A 14,036-nucleotide genomic window follows, 5' to 3' on the forward strand; every position below is an offset into this window, starting at 1 on the left:
CTCAGATTAGAGTTACCCTCCAAGAAGTCTTCTTCATCTGAAGCAGGGTTTGGAACAGCCCTTTGGAGATCCCTTAGTGTTATGGATTGAATTGTATGCCCAGCCCCCAATTCATATGTTGAAGTCTTAACTTCCAGTACCTCAAAATGGGATCGTATTTGAGTGTGGGGGTCTTTAAACAGATAATTAAGCTAAAATGAGGTCATTGGGCTGGCTCAAATCCAATATGGCTGGTGTTTGTACAAACAGAGATTAAGACACAGACGCACACACAGAGAAGACTACATGAAGGTGTAGGGAGAAGGTGGCCATCTGCAAGCTAAGAAGAGAGGTCTCAGAAGAGACCAACCCTGTGGTCACCTTGATCTTGGACTTCTAGTCTCTAGAACCACAAGAAAATAAGTTTCTGTTGTTTAAGCCACCTAGTCTATGGCACTTTTTTATGACAACCCTAGCAAACTAACAAACTTAGCATCCTATGTAAGCAAGCCTTAGTGATAAACCTGCTTCATGGACCTACGTTAAAAAAACCTCATCTTTTAAAATTTTCCCACGCCCCAATGTTGACCTCAAGCCCAGGCAAGTGGTCAACCCTTGGTCAGTGTTTACTGAATGAGTGAAGGAATGAATGAACCACTTATTCCACTTGCGTGGAAGGCATCATCAATGCAACATTACTTCTGAAAACTGGAAAGCAGGCTGGATAGTGTAATCATCTGAAAGAAAGGTTGGCTCCCTCTCAGAGAGAATAAAAGGAACTAGAACTACAGTTCCCACTGCAGCAATCAGAACTTGGAAAAACAGAAGGTTACAGAGGCACCCCCCGAGGCACAGATTTGTGGTATTTCCCAGGTCTTTCAAGCACATTTAATTGTGCACGTGGAAAAGAATGGCATCATTATTTAATCCAAAATACAATAACAACAATAGATTGCTCATGTAGGCGCATAAGTCCCCTACAGAGAATTTAATGTGCATGCTGCCTTTACCCACATATACAGCCAAGGCAGTGGGAATGGGGGCTAGCCCATTCTTGTGGCCTGGGAAGAGAAAACATGGATGCCTATGGTTGTTATAACAGCAAAAGCGGGGGGGAAACAAAAGAAAGCCCAAGGGTAGAGCTATGACTCCACTTAAGACTAATGCATATCTTTATTTTTGTCCTCAGCAATAACCCAAAGAAATATCTGATGCTGCTGAAAGACTGCTGTCATCCCTAGTAGATACTCATCAATTATTATTAAGTATTGCACGGTTCAGGTCAAGATATAATATGTCTGAGAAAAACCATGGCACCTCCTTTTAATCTTGCGTAGAAAACAATTAAAGTATATAAAGCACATTATTAAAATATGTAAAATTTATAATTTAATTATAAGATTGCATAGCTTTATGATCTAATAGTTCTGCTGTATTTTGCATATTAGTGAACAATTGCTTTCTTAAAGCACACAGTAGAATCATTTACTTGATGCTGGAGAATAAGTTAATTATGGATTCCCTGTATATGACTAATGGATTTAATAATCACTTTACTGTAGAATTAACTTATACTTCCCTGTGCTTATAGCACTAATGATGATATTCATAAAAGTTATATTTTTTAAAAAATGTAAGATTGGCACAAAAAGAGGAACCAATGTACAACTTGGTTTCAGAGCCAGCAGTTCTAAATAGATAGTTCAGAGCCATCAAGGCCCTCTTCTTGCTCCATAATAAATCATTCACACCCTCTCTACCCCCACCCCCGCCACCAACCCTGCCTCCATTGGCTTTATTAAGGGAATTTATTTTATTTAGGGGAAGACGAAATGCTTGCCACATGCATTTAGTGAAGCCTCTGATTTTTTTAACCTCAGTTGCAGGTCACAATGAGGATTATTCACTTATATCTATTTCATGGCACTCTGGGAAGCCCCATACATACTAAGATCACATTGGGTTGCCCAAGTCTCTCTTTTTGTCCTCAGTTTCATTCTCTCGAAGCCACTCATTTTTCTCCTTCAGCCAGAACAAGCAACATTGGTGGAAGGAGCAGCAGGAATGTTCTTTGTTTAAGGAGGAGAGTCCCTAGCGCTGCCTTTCTGAACTGATATCCTTTCTAACTACCAGTACCATAATCGTCATCATCACCGTCAGCAGCAGCACCACCATCATTGTCATCAGCATCACCATCATCACTGCCATCACCACACCATCATCACTATCATGTCTACCACCATCATTACTGATGGTCATCATGACCATCACTGTTATTATTGCTATCATCACTATCACCACCATCACCTGGATTCTTCTTTCTCATGGAATTAAGCAATGAAAGATCTTGGATTTTATTTTCAGTTTTGCCAGTGTACCAGTGGGGATGACCTTAAGAGGGTCATGAAACCTCTCCAAACTTGTTTCCATAGTTCTAAGATGTGAAAACAAATTCTGATGGTCCTTTGTTCACTGTCAAATCCTAAATTCAGTCAGCATATTGTTTTGGTGATGCCTCCTACCCAAATGTACATCACCCACCTCTCCACGAATTATTCTGCCAATTCTGGCATGGAGGTTAAATATTCTGGAAGAAAAGAATGATGGCTTACACTTTGATTTACAGCATTGAGCTTTTCACAAAGTATGTGCCCACTACATACCTGTTGATGAATTGATTGAAAGAGTGTAAATTCTTAAGGACCTAAGGGATTATGATTTCCTTTAAATCAGAGACCATAGGGCAGCCCGGAGGGCCCAGAGGTTTAGCGCTCCCTTCGGCCCAGGGCGTGATCCTGGAGACCCAGGATCCTGTCCCACGTCGGGCTTCCTACATGGAGCCCGCTTCTCCCTCTGCCTGTGTCTCTGCCTCTCTCTCTGTTTCTCTCATGAATGAATAAATAAAATCTTAAAAAAAAATCAGAGACCATAGCAATTGCTGCAAATTGTTGAATCTCTGTATCCCTGCCTCATGCCTCCACCAATCTCTTCCAATATAATGTTCTGCTGAGAGTGCAGTCATAAATGGTAATGGCAGGCTGCCAGGAAATTTGGCCTAGCCCCTAGCAGGGACTCAGAAGACCTAAGGGTACCATTTCCTGCCCGACTGCTGGGTTCTTCACAAGGTGCCAGATACTCCAGATACCCTTTCCCTCCACCTCAGCAAACCAAAGGAATAAACTAATCTTCTTTATAAAATACTGAATCGCTTTGACAAGTGAGAAATTCACAAAGTTTTGCTTTTGTTTTAATCAGTATATAATGTTATAGAGGGAAGATTTTAAGCTAAATTTTCAAGATTTCACTTATGTCTTCCTTGGCATATTTATTTAATTAACTACATCAGTTAAAATATAATTGGTAAATGACAGACTGAATTAAAGTTCCTACCCCTTTAAGTCCCTAAACTTTTTGTTTATTTAATGAACTTTATTTACAACATAACTTCCCTCCACACCCCACTCCCCAGCCACAGTCAAGACACTTCTGTGGCAACTGGAGTCATGCAAAATACTGAAACTCATTTTTCTCATTAGAAGATCTAAAACATAAACCCCTTGCCCAAAGTTATGCCCTTTCTCTTCATCCACAGCCATTATTAGCTTCTGGCCCAAAGCAATGCTTCTGAGACTGCACTGTGCAGATCTGTCATCCGGGGTCACAGTCAAATGCCCACCCTCATGCAGTGGAGCCCAGATTCTGCATTTCCTACAAACATCCAGGGGAAGTAGGTGAGCTGTTGTTCCTGAGCTACACTTTATGAGTAGCAAGAACCAACACTTTCTGAGGATCAACCTTGAAGTAATACCTTAATTTTATTCCCAGAACATTCATATTATATAATTTTTCATGCAAGAGACAAATATTTAAACTTTAAAATTTCTACTACTCAAAAATATGTGCATTATTCTTTTTTTTTTTTTGAATCACTAAAACTTACTGCCTTTCATCTCCATCTTCACTTCATCTCCATTTTGTTACCATATTCCCTTATCTTTTCTTGACCTGTTCCACAAACTAAAATATGTTGAACGTTACACAAGCATAACTACCTCTCTGGTTTTCAAGTGTCTTTTGCCTTTCAGATGTTAAATAACATCTAAAATGTTTTGGATTTATATAATACTTTATGCCTTACAAAGGGCTTGCGTGCAGTGCACTTATTTCATAAATAGAAGTTCATGTCTGAGGAGAGAATGATAATGTGAAAAAAGTAGATGGACTTCGGAGAGAAATACACCTGGGTACAAATATTCAATCTTGGACAGATTACTTAACCTCTTTGCTTAAATTTTCTCATTTGTCAAAGGGGAGTATAAATAGCTGCATCATGAGCTAGTTTTTGAGTGAAGGTTGGGGTGGTACGGTTTCAAAAGAAACTGACTTAGCCAAGACTTGGAACATAAGAGATACTTCACGTGAGTCCCCTCCAAACTCACATCCAGCTGCCTCTAGGCATCTCTCAATGCCCTCTGTCCTGCATAGCTGTCCTTCTCCAGGATGGCAACCAGCATCAGACAGGAAATGCTCCTTTCCTCTTTATTTCCCAAACTTTCACATTTTCTCTATAAAACCTGCTTTTTTGTGTGAAGCATGCAGCATGCATTTGACACCTAGATTTCAAGTGATCAAACAAGACATGATGACAAATCTAAGAAAAATGACACAAGCCTTTTGAAGAAAACTAAAATCAATTCCCTCCCCTCCTTCCTTGAAGTTCCCTCTTTTCCAGTTGTTATCTCACCTCGTCTATCATACTTAGACAGAAATCCATACGTCTAGTTTAAATCACTGTTTCTCAGGCAACAGCCGGGCCACTTAGCAAGAGTCTAAAGAAAGCCAATATAATATTCTGCCTAGAGTGATACTTGGTCAGAGGTTACTATGCCAGAGTAGGTTAATTATTCTAAAAGGACTTACTTTTACTATAATTATTGATTGCCATGAACTAATAAAAAAAAAGCTGCTATTTATTAAGTGCATCTGTATCCCCTAGAAACTTTTACATGAGTATATCATTTTGTCCTCATTACGACTCTACAAAATTTCTCCAATTGTAAGAAGATTTTAAGATCAAGTTGGTCAAAGTCATATGTTGGTGATAGGCTGAGCCAAAATTCAAACCAAGCCATACATGATTATCTGATTGTGTTATGTTACTATCTTTTATTTTTAAGTAGGCTCCATGCTCAGTGTGGAGCCCAATGCAGGGCTTGAACTCACAATCCTAAGGATCAGGATCTGAGATAAGATCAAGAGTTGGACACTTAACTGACTGAGCCACCCAGATGTCCCCTATTACTATTACTTCTAATTTAGAATTTGTTTAGCCAAGTAAGATGTGCACATATTAAAGAATTCCACAAGACTTAGAGTAAATAGCCGCAGTCCCTTGCCTATACCTCCCACCTGTAATTCCCATTCCCCAGAGGAAACCTCTTTTGACTGTTTTTCTGTTATTTATCTTTATATTTCTTTTAAAATATGCTTAATTGCTTTCTTAATTTTTCAACTTTTGAATTATAATGGACTTATTACTATGAAAGATGAAAATTTAACTCTAAACCAACATGTCCTCAATAATTCGCCTTTCCCCTCCTCCTAATATAATAAGATTTGTTTTTATTAAATCAATAGGGCAGCCCGGGTGGCGCAGCGGTTTGGCGCCGCCTGCAGCCCAGGGCGTGATCCTGGAGACCCGGGATGAAGTCCCATGTCAGGCTCCCTGTATGGAGCCTGTTTCTCCCTCTGCCTGTGTCTCTGTCTCTGTCTCTCTCTCTCTCTCTCTCTCTCTGTGTCTCTATGAATAAATAAAATTAAAAATTAAAAAAAAAATAAATCAGCAGTCAATGTTTATATTGATTTGGACATAGAAATGTTATTCACAGCTAAGCAATAGTAATAGTCCGGTTTGATAACTTTTCTTGTATAATAGTTTTTCTTGGAATTAATAATTGCATCACCATTCCTCTTCTTTAATATTTCATGTTTTCTGTTACTAATTCATCCCCAGCTCTTTGCCAGAACCATAAAACTCTCCGTATGGTCAAATGTACCAAGTGATTTATGGTTTTTCAATTTGTGCATGTTTTGTTTTGTTTTTCCCCAACATTCATCCAACAGCCCTAAACTACCAATCCACACTGATTGCTCTTGAAGTCTGCTTTATTCATTGTGCTGGGCTTTTAGCAGGCTCTTTCAACCCACAGCTGCACATCCTTCAGGTTTCCTGTATGGTTTTTTTTTTTTTTAATAATATTCTTCCCTTTGATAGTATCTCTGTTCTCTATTTCTGAACTCTCACTAGTTAGATGTGGGAATTTCAGAAAAGATCCTCTGTCTCATTTTTTTCTTGCCTCCTTTTTTTGCCTTTTTAGTGTATATTTTAGATGATTTCTTCAACTTTTACTTCCAACTAATGGGTTATTTGTAGTATTTTATTTTTCATTTCCAAGATCATTTCTTCTCTGAATGTTTCCTATTATGGCATCCAATGCATGCTCCAGAAAGGCAACACTTTATTTTCTCTAAGGATATTAATTATAGGCTTTTTAAAAGTATAGTCTAAAAAAAAGTTTTCTTTTCCTTGAAGTTTCTATTTCCTCAAGCAGTATTTTTCCAGTTTATTTTGCTTTCATCTTCCATATGAGAGGCTCTCTTCTTGCCTGTACCACTCTGAGGCGCTCTTAAATATGACACAGAAGCTCTGTGCATGGACAGAACATCCAACTAGTGAACTTTCTAGAGAGTAATAAAAGAATGATGAGGTGGTGGGTCAGCTTTTTCACAGATATTCAAAGTCACTACCCAAAGGTTATATATATATATATATATATATATATATATATATATATATATATATATATATATAAAGGTTATGTATTTCCCAAGGACACCCATTTCTTCCTTGGAAGATAGAAACCTGGCTGCCAGCATCCCTGGAGCCCAGAGGGAAAATGGGCATGCGGTCTTGCAGTTCCAGAAGCTGATTCACACTAAATCTCCTGGTCCAGCTCTTGAGCCCTGTCAGCTAAGCAAACCTTGCAATAAATTAAACTCCAAGTTGTTGTTGTTTGTTTTGTTTTGTTTTTAAACAGCTACCAGAGAGTAGATCTCACTGTTCTATATGCTATCGTTCAAAACCTGCTTTCTGCTCAGCTCCACAACTTTTGTCTCTAGAGGTTCCTGTTGCTGTCATATCTTGACATTACAGAGTTCTGCAGTATAATGTGGCTGGCTTCCTGTCACCCTCTCCTACTGTAGGTATCTGGCTTCCCACTCCCTCTGCTGTGCTAAATCCGTAACCGCCAGCTCATTTGCTTTCCAGCTTCCAACACTGATTTCCCCACTTGCTATGGAGCCCTCTCCTGTTCTCTTTGTCTTCATTTATGTGTGTTTCTCAAATTCCTTCACTATCATTTTAGTGGGATGTGAGGAGGGGACAGAAATACATATGAGAACTCATTTACCGTGTTTGACCACAAGTCCAATGCTTTATTCTTGTTTAGCAGTTATCTTAGAATCATAGTGTATTATATAATGGCTTAAAATCTCACTTGACTCTCAAATAAACAGAGGTAAATTAGGTTGAGCCATAGATATTTTTTAGTATTTCATAAAATAGTAGCATAGGTGTACTCAATGTGTTTGTCTAAAACTCTTATGACTAGAGCAGAAGGAAGATAAGAAGGGAGGGAGGGAGGAAGAAAGGAAAGAATGATAAGTCCCTAATTTTTTTTAATCACACAGGATAATAAATAAACTTTATACTTTACACAATTTTTCTTCATTAATACTTCTTGGGCTTCACTATTAGGTGGTATAAAACAATTTTATTCTCACAGAACTGTCTGGAGACTTGGCTTCCAGAACCAACAGGTGGCAAAAACTATACTTTCGTTGCCAGGAGTATAATTTGTTTTAAACCCAAAAGCTGTCCTTGTAAAACTGCAGCCCAGAAGAGGATTTGTGGATTTTAAAATATCCTATGTATCTTCTGTAGACTTAGAATTCGATGTCAATATTGGCTTGAAATCATCTGTGACAGACTCATGGGTTTTTTAGGTGTTCTGGGTTTTTTTGTGAGGTTTTGTCTTGTTTTTGTTTTGTGTTTTTTTTTTTTTTTTTTTGAAGGGAAAGAGGAAAAGAATAAAAGGATGACATGAGGACTTTTTTTTCTCTTCACTCAAAACCAAATATTCAAGACTTGTGTTCACTTTCCTTTGAATAAAGCCTCTGGTGAGTATAGTGGTATTTGCAGCCCTGCTACATGGTTTGCAGCCTCCCTGCCCCCGCCCCCCCTACCCCCCAGCAGTTTGCATCATGCGAGCTGGCTGACATTATTCAAGGAAAGAGATGACCAAGGAAAATAGGATTTAAAACTTTGCTTCTAGCCTGCAAACTACCTGTCTGCGACTATGTTTGATCAATGCGGCTGCTGCTTAGAATGTGGAAGGTAAGCTCTGTGACTTGGACAGAAAAAGTCACTTCTATGGTTATTTTGGGCACCATCTGATATGTGTCCTGAATGCAGAGGAGCTGATGGATGGAAAACCCCCCAATCCATGAGGCATCTGTGTGAACTAGGAAAGGGTCTGTGGGCCTGAAGGAAAGACCTATGAGAATGTCTGCCAGTTTAAGGAGCTAAACCTTCAGAAGAGCACTAATATTTGCATGAAATACAAAGGATCTCATGAATCAGGTAATACAAAATCCCCATACCACCCCCTTGAATCTTTAAAGAATAAAGAATATATATCTCTGCATATGTTTTGTATTTCTGACATTGACTGTGTGTGTTGAAATGATGGAAGAGCCTGATATTTTCTTGTAGTTACAATCTGACTTAATTTCCAGGTTATGTGACCTCCCGCAGATCTAAAAAACTCAGGTATAAGGAATTCATTGCCCCAAACTTGATTTAATGCTCCCTAGATAAAATTATACAAGAATAAAAAAATTAACTGTACTAGAGTTCAACTATGTGACCTTATTGAGTAATAGGAAATGTTTTTGTTTTTACATTTCAAAACATTAATAAAGCTTTCTAGATCTTTTCTATAGTTATCATGCAAAATCAACTAAACTTTAATTTAGTGATATCTAGATGGAATTAAAAATAATAAAAGGCAATACAAGGTAAATGCCTTGATAAATATGAATTATATCTGTATAGGACTTAACACTTTTTTTTTTTTTAAGTGTAGACAAGGCATATAATCAATTGGATGAAATTTCATTTTAGTGTAAGAGCCAAAACTTATAACACTTGAAAGGACCACATTAAATAGATAGTAAATCTACATTACTTACTAAGTAAGTAGGAAAGACTTCCTATGTCATTTGCATTTATTTTGGGGCACTTAAGCACCATAACAAGATAAAGTTCTTATAAGGCTGCATTTTTCCTGACAGGATACAGAAGCCAACGTAAACATAAAACTACTATACTCATTGGGAAAGATGAAGAAAAATAAAGCAACTTTCACAGACGTAGTTTAACATCCTCACATTAATGTAATTTCATTCTCCAAAAATGAGTCATTCTAATATCTTATAGATTTTCAAATGTCTTAAAGCATGCTCTCCAGAGCTCTAAATTGTTCATTAAACACTTCAAAATACAGTTCTGGAGATAGATATTAATGGAATAGGGCAAGTTCAACAGTTACATCAGTACGCAGAACCTACTGTGTCATCTGATGCTCATTCTATAAACACATGTATTTCAGAATATAATCATTCCACTTAGTTTCCAAAAGACCATCGGTGCAATTTATCCGACTACATTTGTTTCCCACAAGTAAAAATTTGAGATCTCAAGAAGCAGATTCCCAGAATGAAATAAGGCTTAACCAGCAATGTCCCCACTATAATAATGTTAACCCATTTCAATACAGTATAATAATTGCAAATACGGATACACAGTTTGCAAAGCATTGCAGTACTGGATTGCTGAAAGTCAAAACTCTGGAGAATTACATAGCTTAGCAAAGACAATATTTTTGCCTAAGATCCATGTGTTCAAAATCTCTCCATTCAGCAGTAACCTATTATTGGGAATGTATTCTGTTGTAAATGAATAACAAGAGTTGTTTTCTCCAGAGTAATAGAAACATAGTGACACTTGAAGTCTAGTGATCCTGATATTATTAATGAGTATTCATAAGATTAGGTTTTCCAGTGTCTTCCTCCTCTTTCTCTTTCTCCTCCTCCTCTTTCTTTACATTTTTTAAATTAGGGTAGGTCCTCTAGTATCACTTTTAAACCCATCAAAACTAGTTTTCAGAAATCTTCAACATCATTTGTATCATTGAATCACAACTTCTCAATGCAATCTCCAAGTTCCTAGAGCTGAGAAGATGAGTCTAAAAGAGCTGGTGATGTCAATGATTTGGGAATATACAATCCTACCATTTTTTATTTGGTTATCCACCCCTACATACCATCATTTCTAATTTCTACATGGATAATAATGTTATTTGAAATTAAAGATCAAGAAAATGAATTCACAGAATAGAATTCTTTCAAAATCTTCTGATAAGTTTCTAAAACTTCACTACATTTACAAAAATATATTTAACCATTATTCTGTTCATTTATGTTAGTACCTTCTTGTATTGGCCTGAATTCACATGCTTTGCAAGATGACCATTTGCCAACATAATTATGATTTTTTTTTACATTCATAAGAAATCATTTGCAATTATTTTAACGTACTGATATATACTTAGCAGAAATAAGCTAAAATCTTTTAAAATATTTCCAAGACTGCTTTTACTTAACTCTGATTCAATGTTCTTGAGTTAAATAATACAAATCTAATGTGGTTTAACAGTCCATTGGGTATGATTTTCTTTGGGGTTTTGGCAAATAATATGATAGATTGAGTTTGAACTTTGATCACTGGCTATGGAAAGTCTGTGAGACCTTTTTGCAGACAAGACAGGTAGATTTATCATGAATAATATTAACACAGGTTGTTGTGAGTATATTGTTTGTAATACACAGAAAAATTAAAGAGCCAGCTTTGCTGATTAATATGTGACATTAGCTGAACAAAGAAGTCAGACATGAGTTTTCTTTAGCCAACCATAAAGTAATTGATTTGTGGGCAATTCAGGTTTAAAACTGAATAGGTTTGATTCATTTATGTCCAAGAAAAGGTTACTGTTGTTAGCAATCAAAAAGTACTCCCCAAAGAGTAAAAACAAAACAAAAAAAGTATTACCAAATATTAGGAGCTTTTAGCACAAGATAGAACAAAAAAACTTGGTAGTTAGGAGAGCTAAGCTAAACCATCTATTCTTTATGAGTTTCTTGATATAAAATGTACTCCCTAATGTTGAGAAGCAACAATTTAACGCCAGTCCACTTTTTGTTTTATTTCTTATCCCATTTATTTTTGATTGGATGTTCACAACTTAATACTTCCAAGGGCCACATAGAGTAGCTTTGCCCTAGAAAAGGGGGATAAATGTGATTTCTAGCTTTTTTTATTTGGTGCCCTTGGCATCGCCTACTTTCCTGGGACAAAAAAGAAAAATTACTTTAATGTTAAATTGACTGATGGCCCATTCTGATTTCCTGAGATTACTACTAATGAAAAAATACTTAATATTAAGAAATAGAAGCTATGAAATATAAAATTTACAAAAGCTATCTGCCTTAAAAGGCCCATATCAGCCATTGTCATTATAGGATGTCAGCTTATATCAGTTGCTATCTAGACTCCAACAAAGAGTTAAATAAGCAGGCAAGAAAATTCATATAGCTAGATTTAAAGATGGGCCGACATTTTTTTTACCCTGGGCCATAACTAAGTCATTTCCAAGGTGTTATATCACTAAGGATAAAACTAAGCTATGCAACAATGATATTGCATTATTTTTCAGAAAGAACTTTTAGCATACATAATTAAATATTAATTAAACATATGTGTATGCATATATTTTTGAATTTTATTCTCCATATGGATAAAAATGTCCTCTGTGGCAACTTATAGAAGTTTAGGATATTTTTAATGTGATTTTTTTAAAAAATAAAAATAACACTGAAATAGAATTTACCATATTCTTACTTGCTGTATTTCATTTCTGGATAAAGGGTCTGTTTTAGATTTAGTTCCATTATTGAAATAAAATTATAAAGCTAGTTATGGTGTAATGGGAAAAATGAGATGTATGGGAAAATGTTATTGGAAACGTAATGGGAAAAATATTTACTTTGTAGACAGACAAACCTTATTAAGTGGCTCTGCTACCTAATGATGTGACTGACCTTGGGTAAGGTGCTTAACTTTCTTAGAGTCACTTGTAAGATAGAAAATACCTACCTTGCCAGCTGGTAGTGTTAAATAAGAATTGAACAAAGCGTGGTACACAAATGTTCAAAAATATGTTTCCCTTTCTCCCATCCACAGAGAAAATGAGATCCTAGAGTAATGACTGTTTTTATCCCTTATATGATATTTAAAAGGACAGATTTCGTATTTTCTAATATGGTCCATTTTTTTAAATAACAGTTTTATCAAGCTCTACTTCATGTATCATACAACCCACCACCCACTTAAAGTATACAATGCAATGGCTTTTTGTATGTTCACAGAACTGTGCAACCATGGCAACAATCAATTCTGTTTACCACAATCAATTTTATATTTTCATTATCCCCAAAAAGAAACCTCGATCCCCTTAAGTCATCACTCTCCAATCCTCCCATATTGTTCATCCCTTGACTTTCCTATACTGAACATTTCATATAAGTGGAATCATATATTATGTGGTCAATTGTGACTGACTTCTTTCCCTTAACATGATGTTTTGAAGATTTACCCATGTTGTAGCATATGTCAATATCATTCCTTTTTATTCATTTTTATTAGAATAATATTCTGTTGTATTTTATACCACATTTTATTTATCATTCTTCAGGTGATGGATATTTGGGTTGTTTCCATTTGGGTAGAACTGCTGTATTATATGGTAACTCTGTTTAACCATTTGCCAAACTTCCAGACAATTTTCCAGAGTATCTGCATGCAACATTTTACATCCCTACCAGCAGTGTTATTAGGATTCCACTATCTCCACATTCTTGCCAACGCTTGTTATTATCTGTTTTGTTTTGTTAAATTATAGCTATCCTAGTGTGTGTGAAGTGGTATCTCAATGTCTTTTTCATTTGCCTTTCTTTCTTTTTTTTAAAGATTTTATTCATTTATTTATGAGAGACACAGAGGGAGGCAGACCTAGGCAGAGGGAGAAGCAGGCTCCCAGCAGGGAACCTGATTTGGGACTCAATCCCAGGATCCCAGGATCATGCCCTCATTTGCCTTTCCAAGTGGCTTATGATGTTGAGCATCTTTTCATGTGCTTACTGGCCATCTGTATATCTTCTTCATAGGAATGTCTACTAGGATCTTCTGTCCATTTTTAGTTGGGTCATTTGTCTTTTTACTATTGAATTCTAATAGTTCTTTATATATTCTAGATATAAGTCCCTTATCACATATGTGGTTCCTTCCCCCCATTATTTTCCCATTTTTTTCACCTCAACATTCCCCACCCAACTTAGTACAACATCTTCACAGCTTTATTCCTACCAGGTCTTTTAGAATTTTTAATTTTTCCCCCATCCTAAGTAATTCATATTCAATTAAATGACAGGCACTTCTGAATAAGTTTTTAAGTCAATGTGATGAAATAAGTTTTTAATGCAAGGTATTTTGTCATTAGGATTCCCCTTTCCATGTGCTTAAATACCATATATATTTTAGTGGCAATTTTGGTTAAAAGTCTACTATTTGAGTAGGAAAAAAAGAGTCCTCAATTATTTATGCCAATTGAATATATACATGGACAAATTATTTGTAGAAAAAAATTCTTTAGGCACTAGAGTGATTTTCTTGACATAAATTTCTTAATTTTTTTCCTTATTAGCTCCTTATTAGCTCCTGTTATTTGCCTCCTCAAAACACAGAGAACTTTACTCAAAATAATGTTACCTTTGGGACGCTTGGGTGGCTCAGCGGTTGAGTGTCTGCCTTTGGCTCAGGG

Source organism: Vulpes lagopus, chromosome 3, assembly GCF_018345385.1.
Source record: "Vulpes lagopus strain Blue_001 chromosome 3, ASM1834538v1, whole genome shotgun sequence".
Classification (NCBI taxonomy): Eukaryota; Metazoa; Chordata; class Mammalia; order Carnivora; family Canidae; genus Vulpes; species Vulpes lagopus.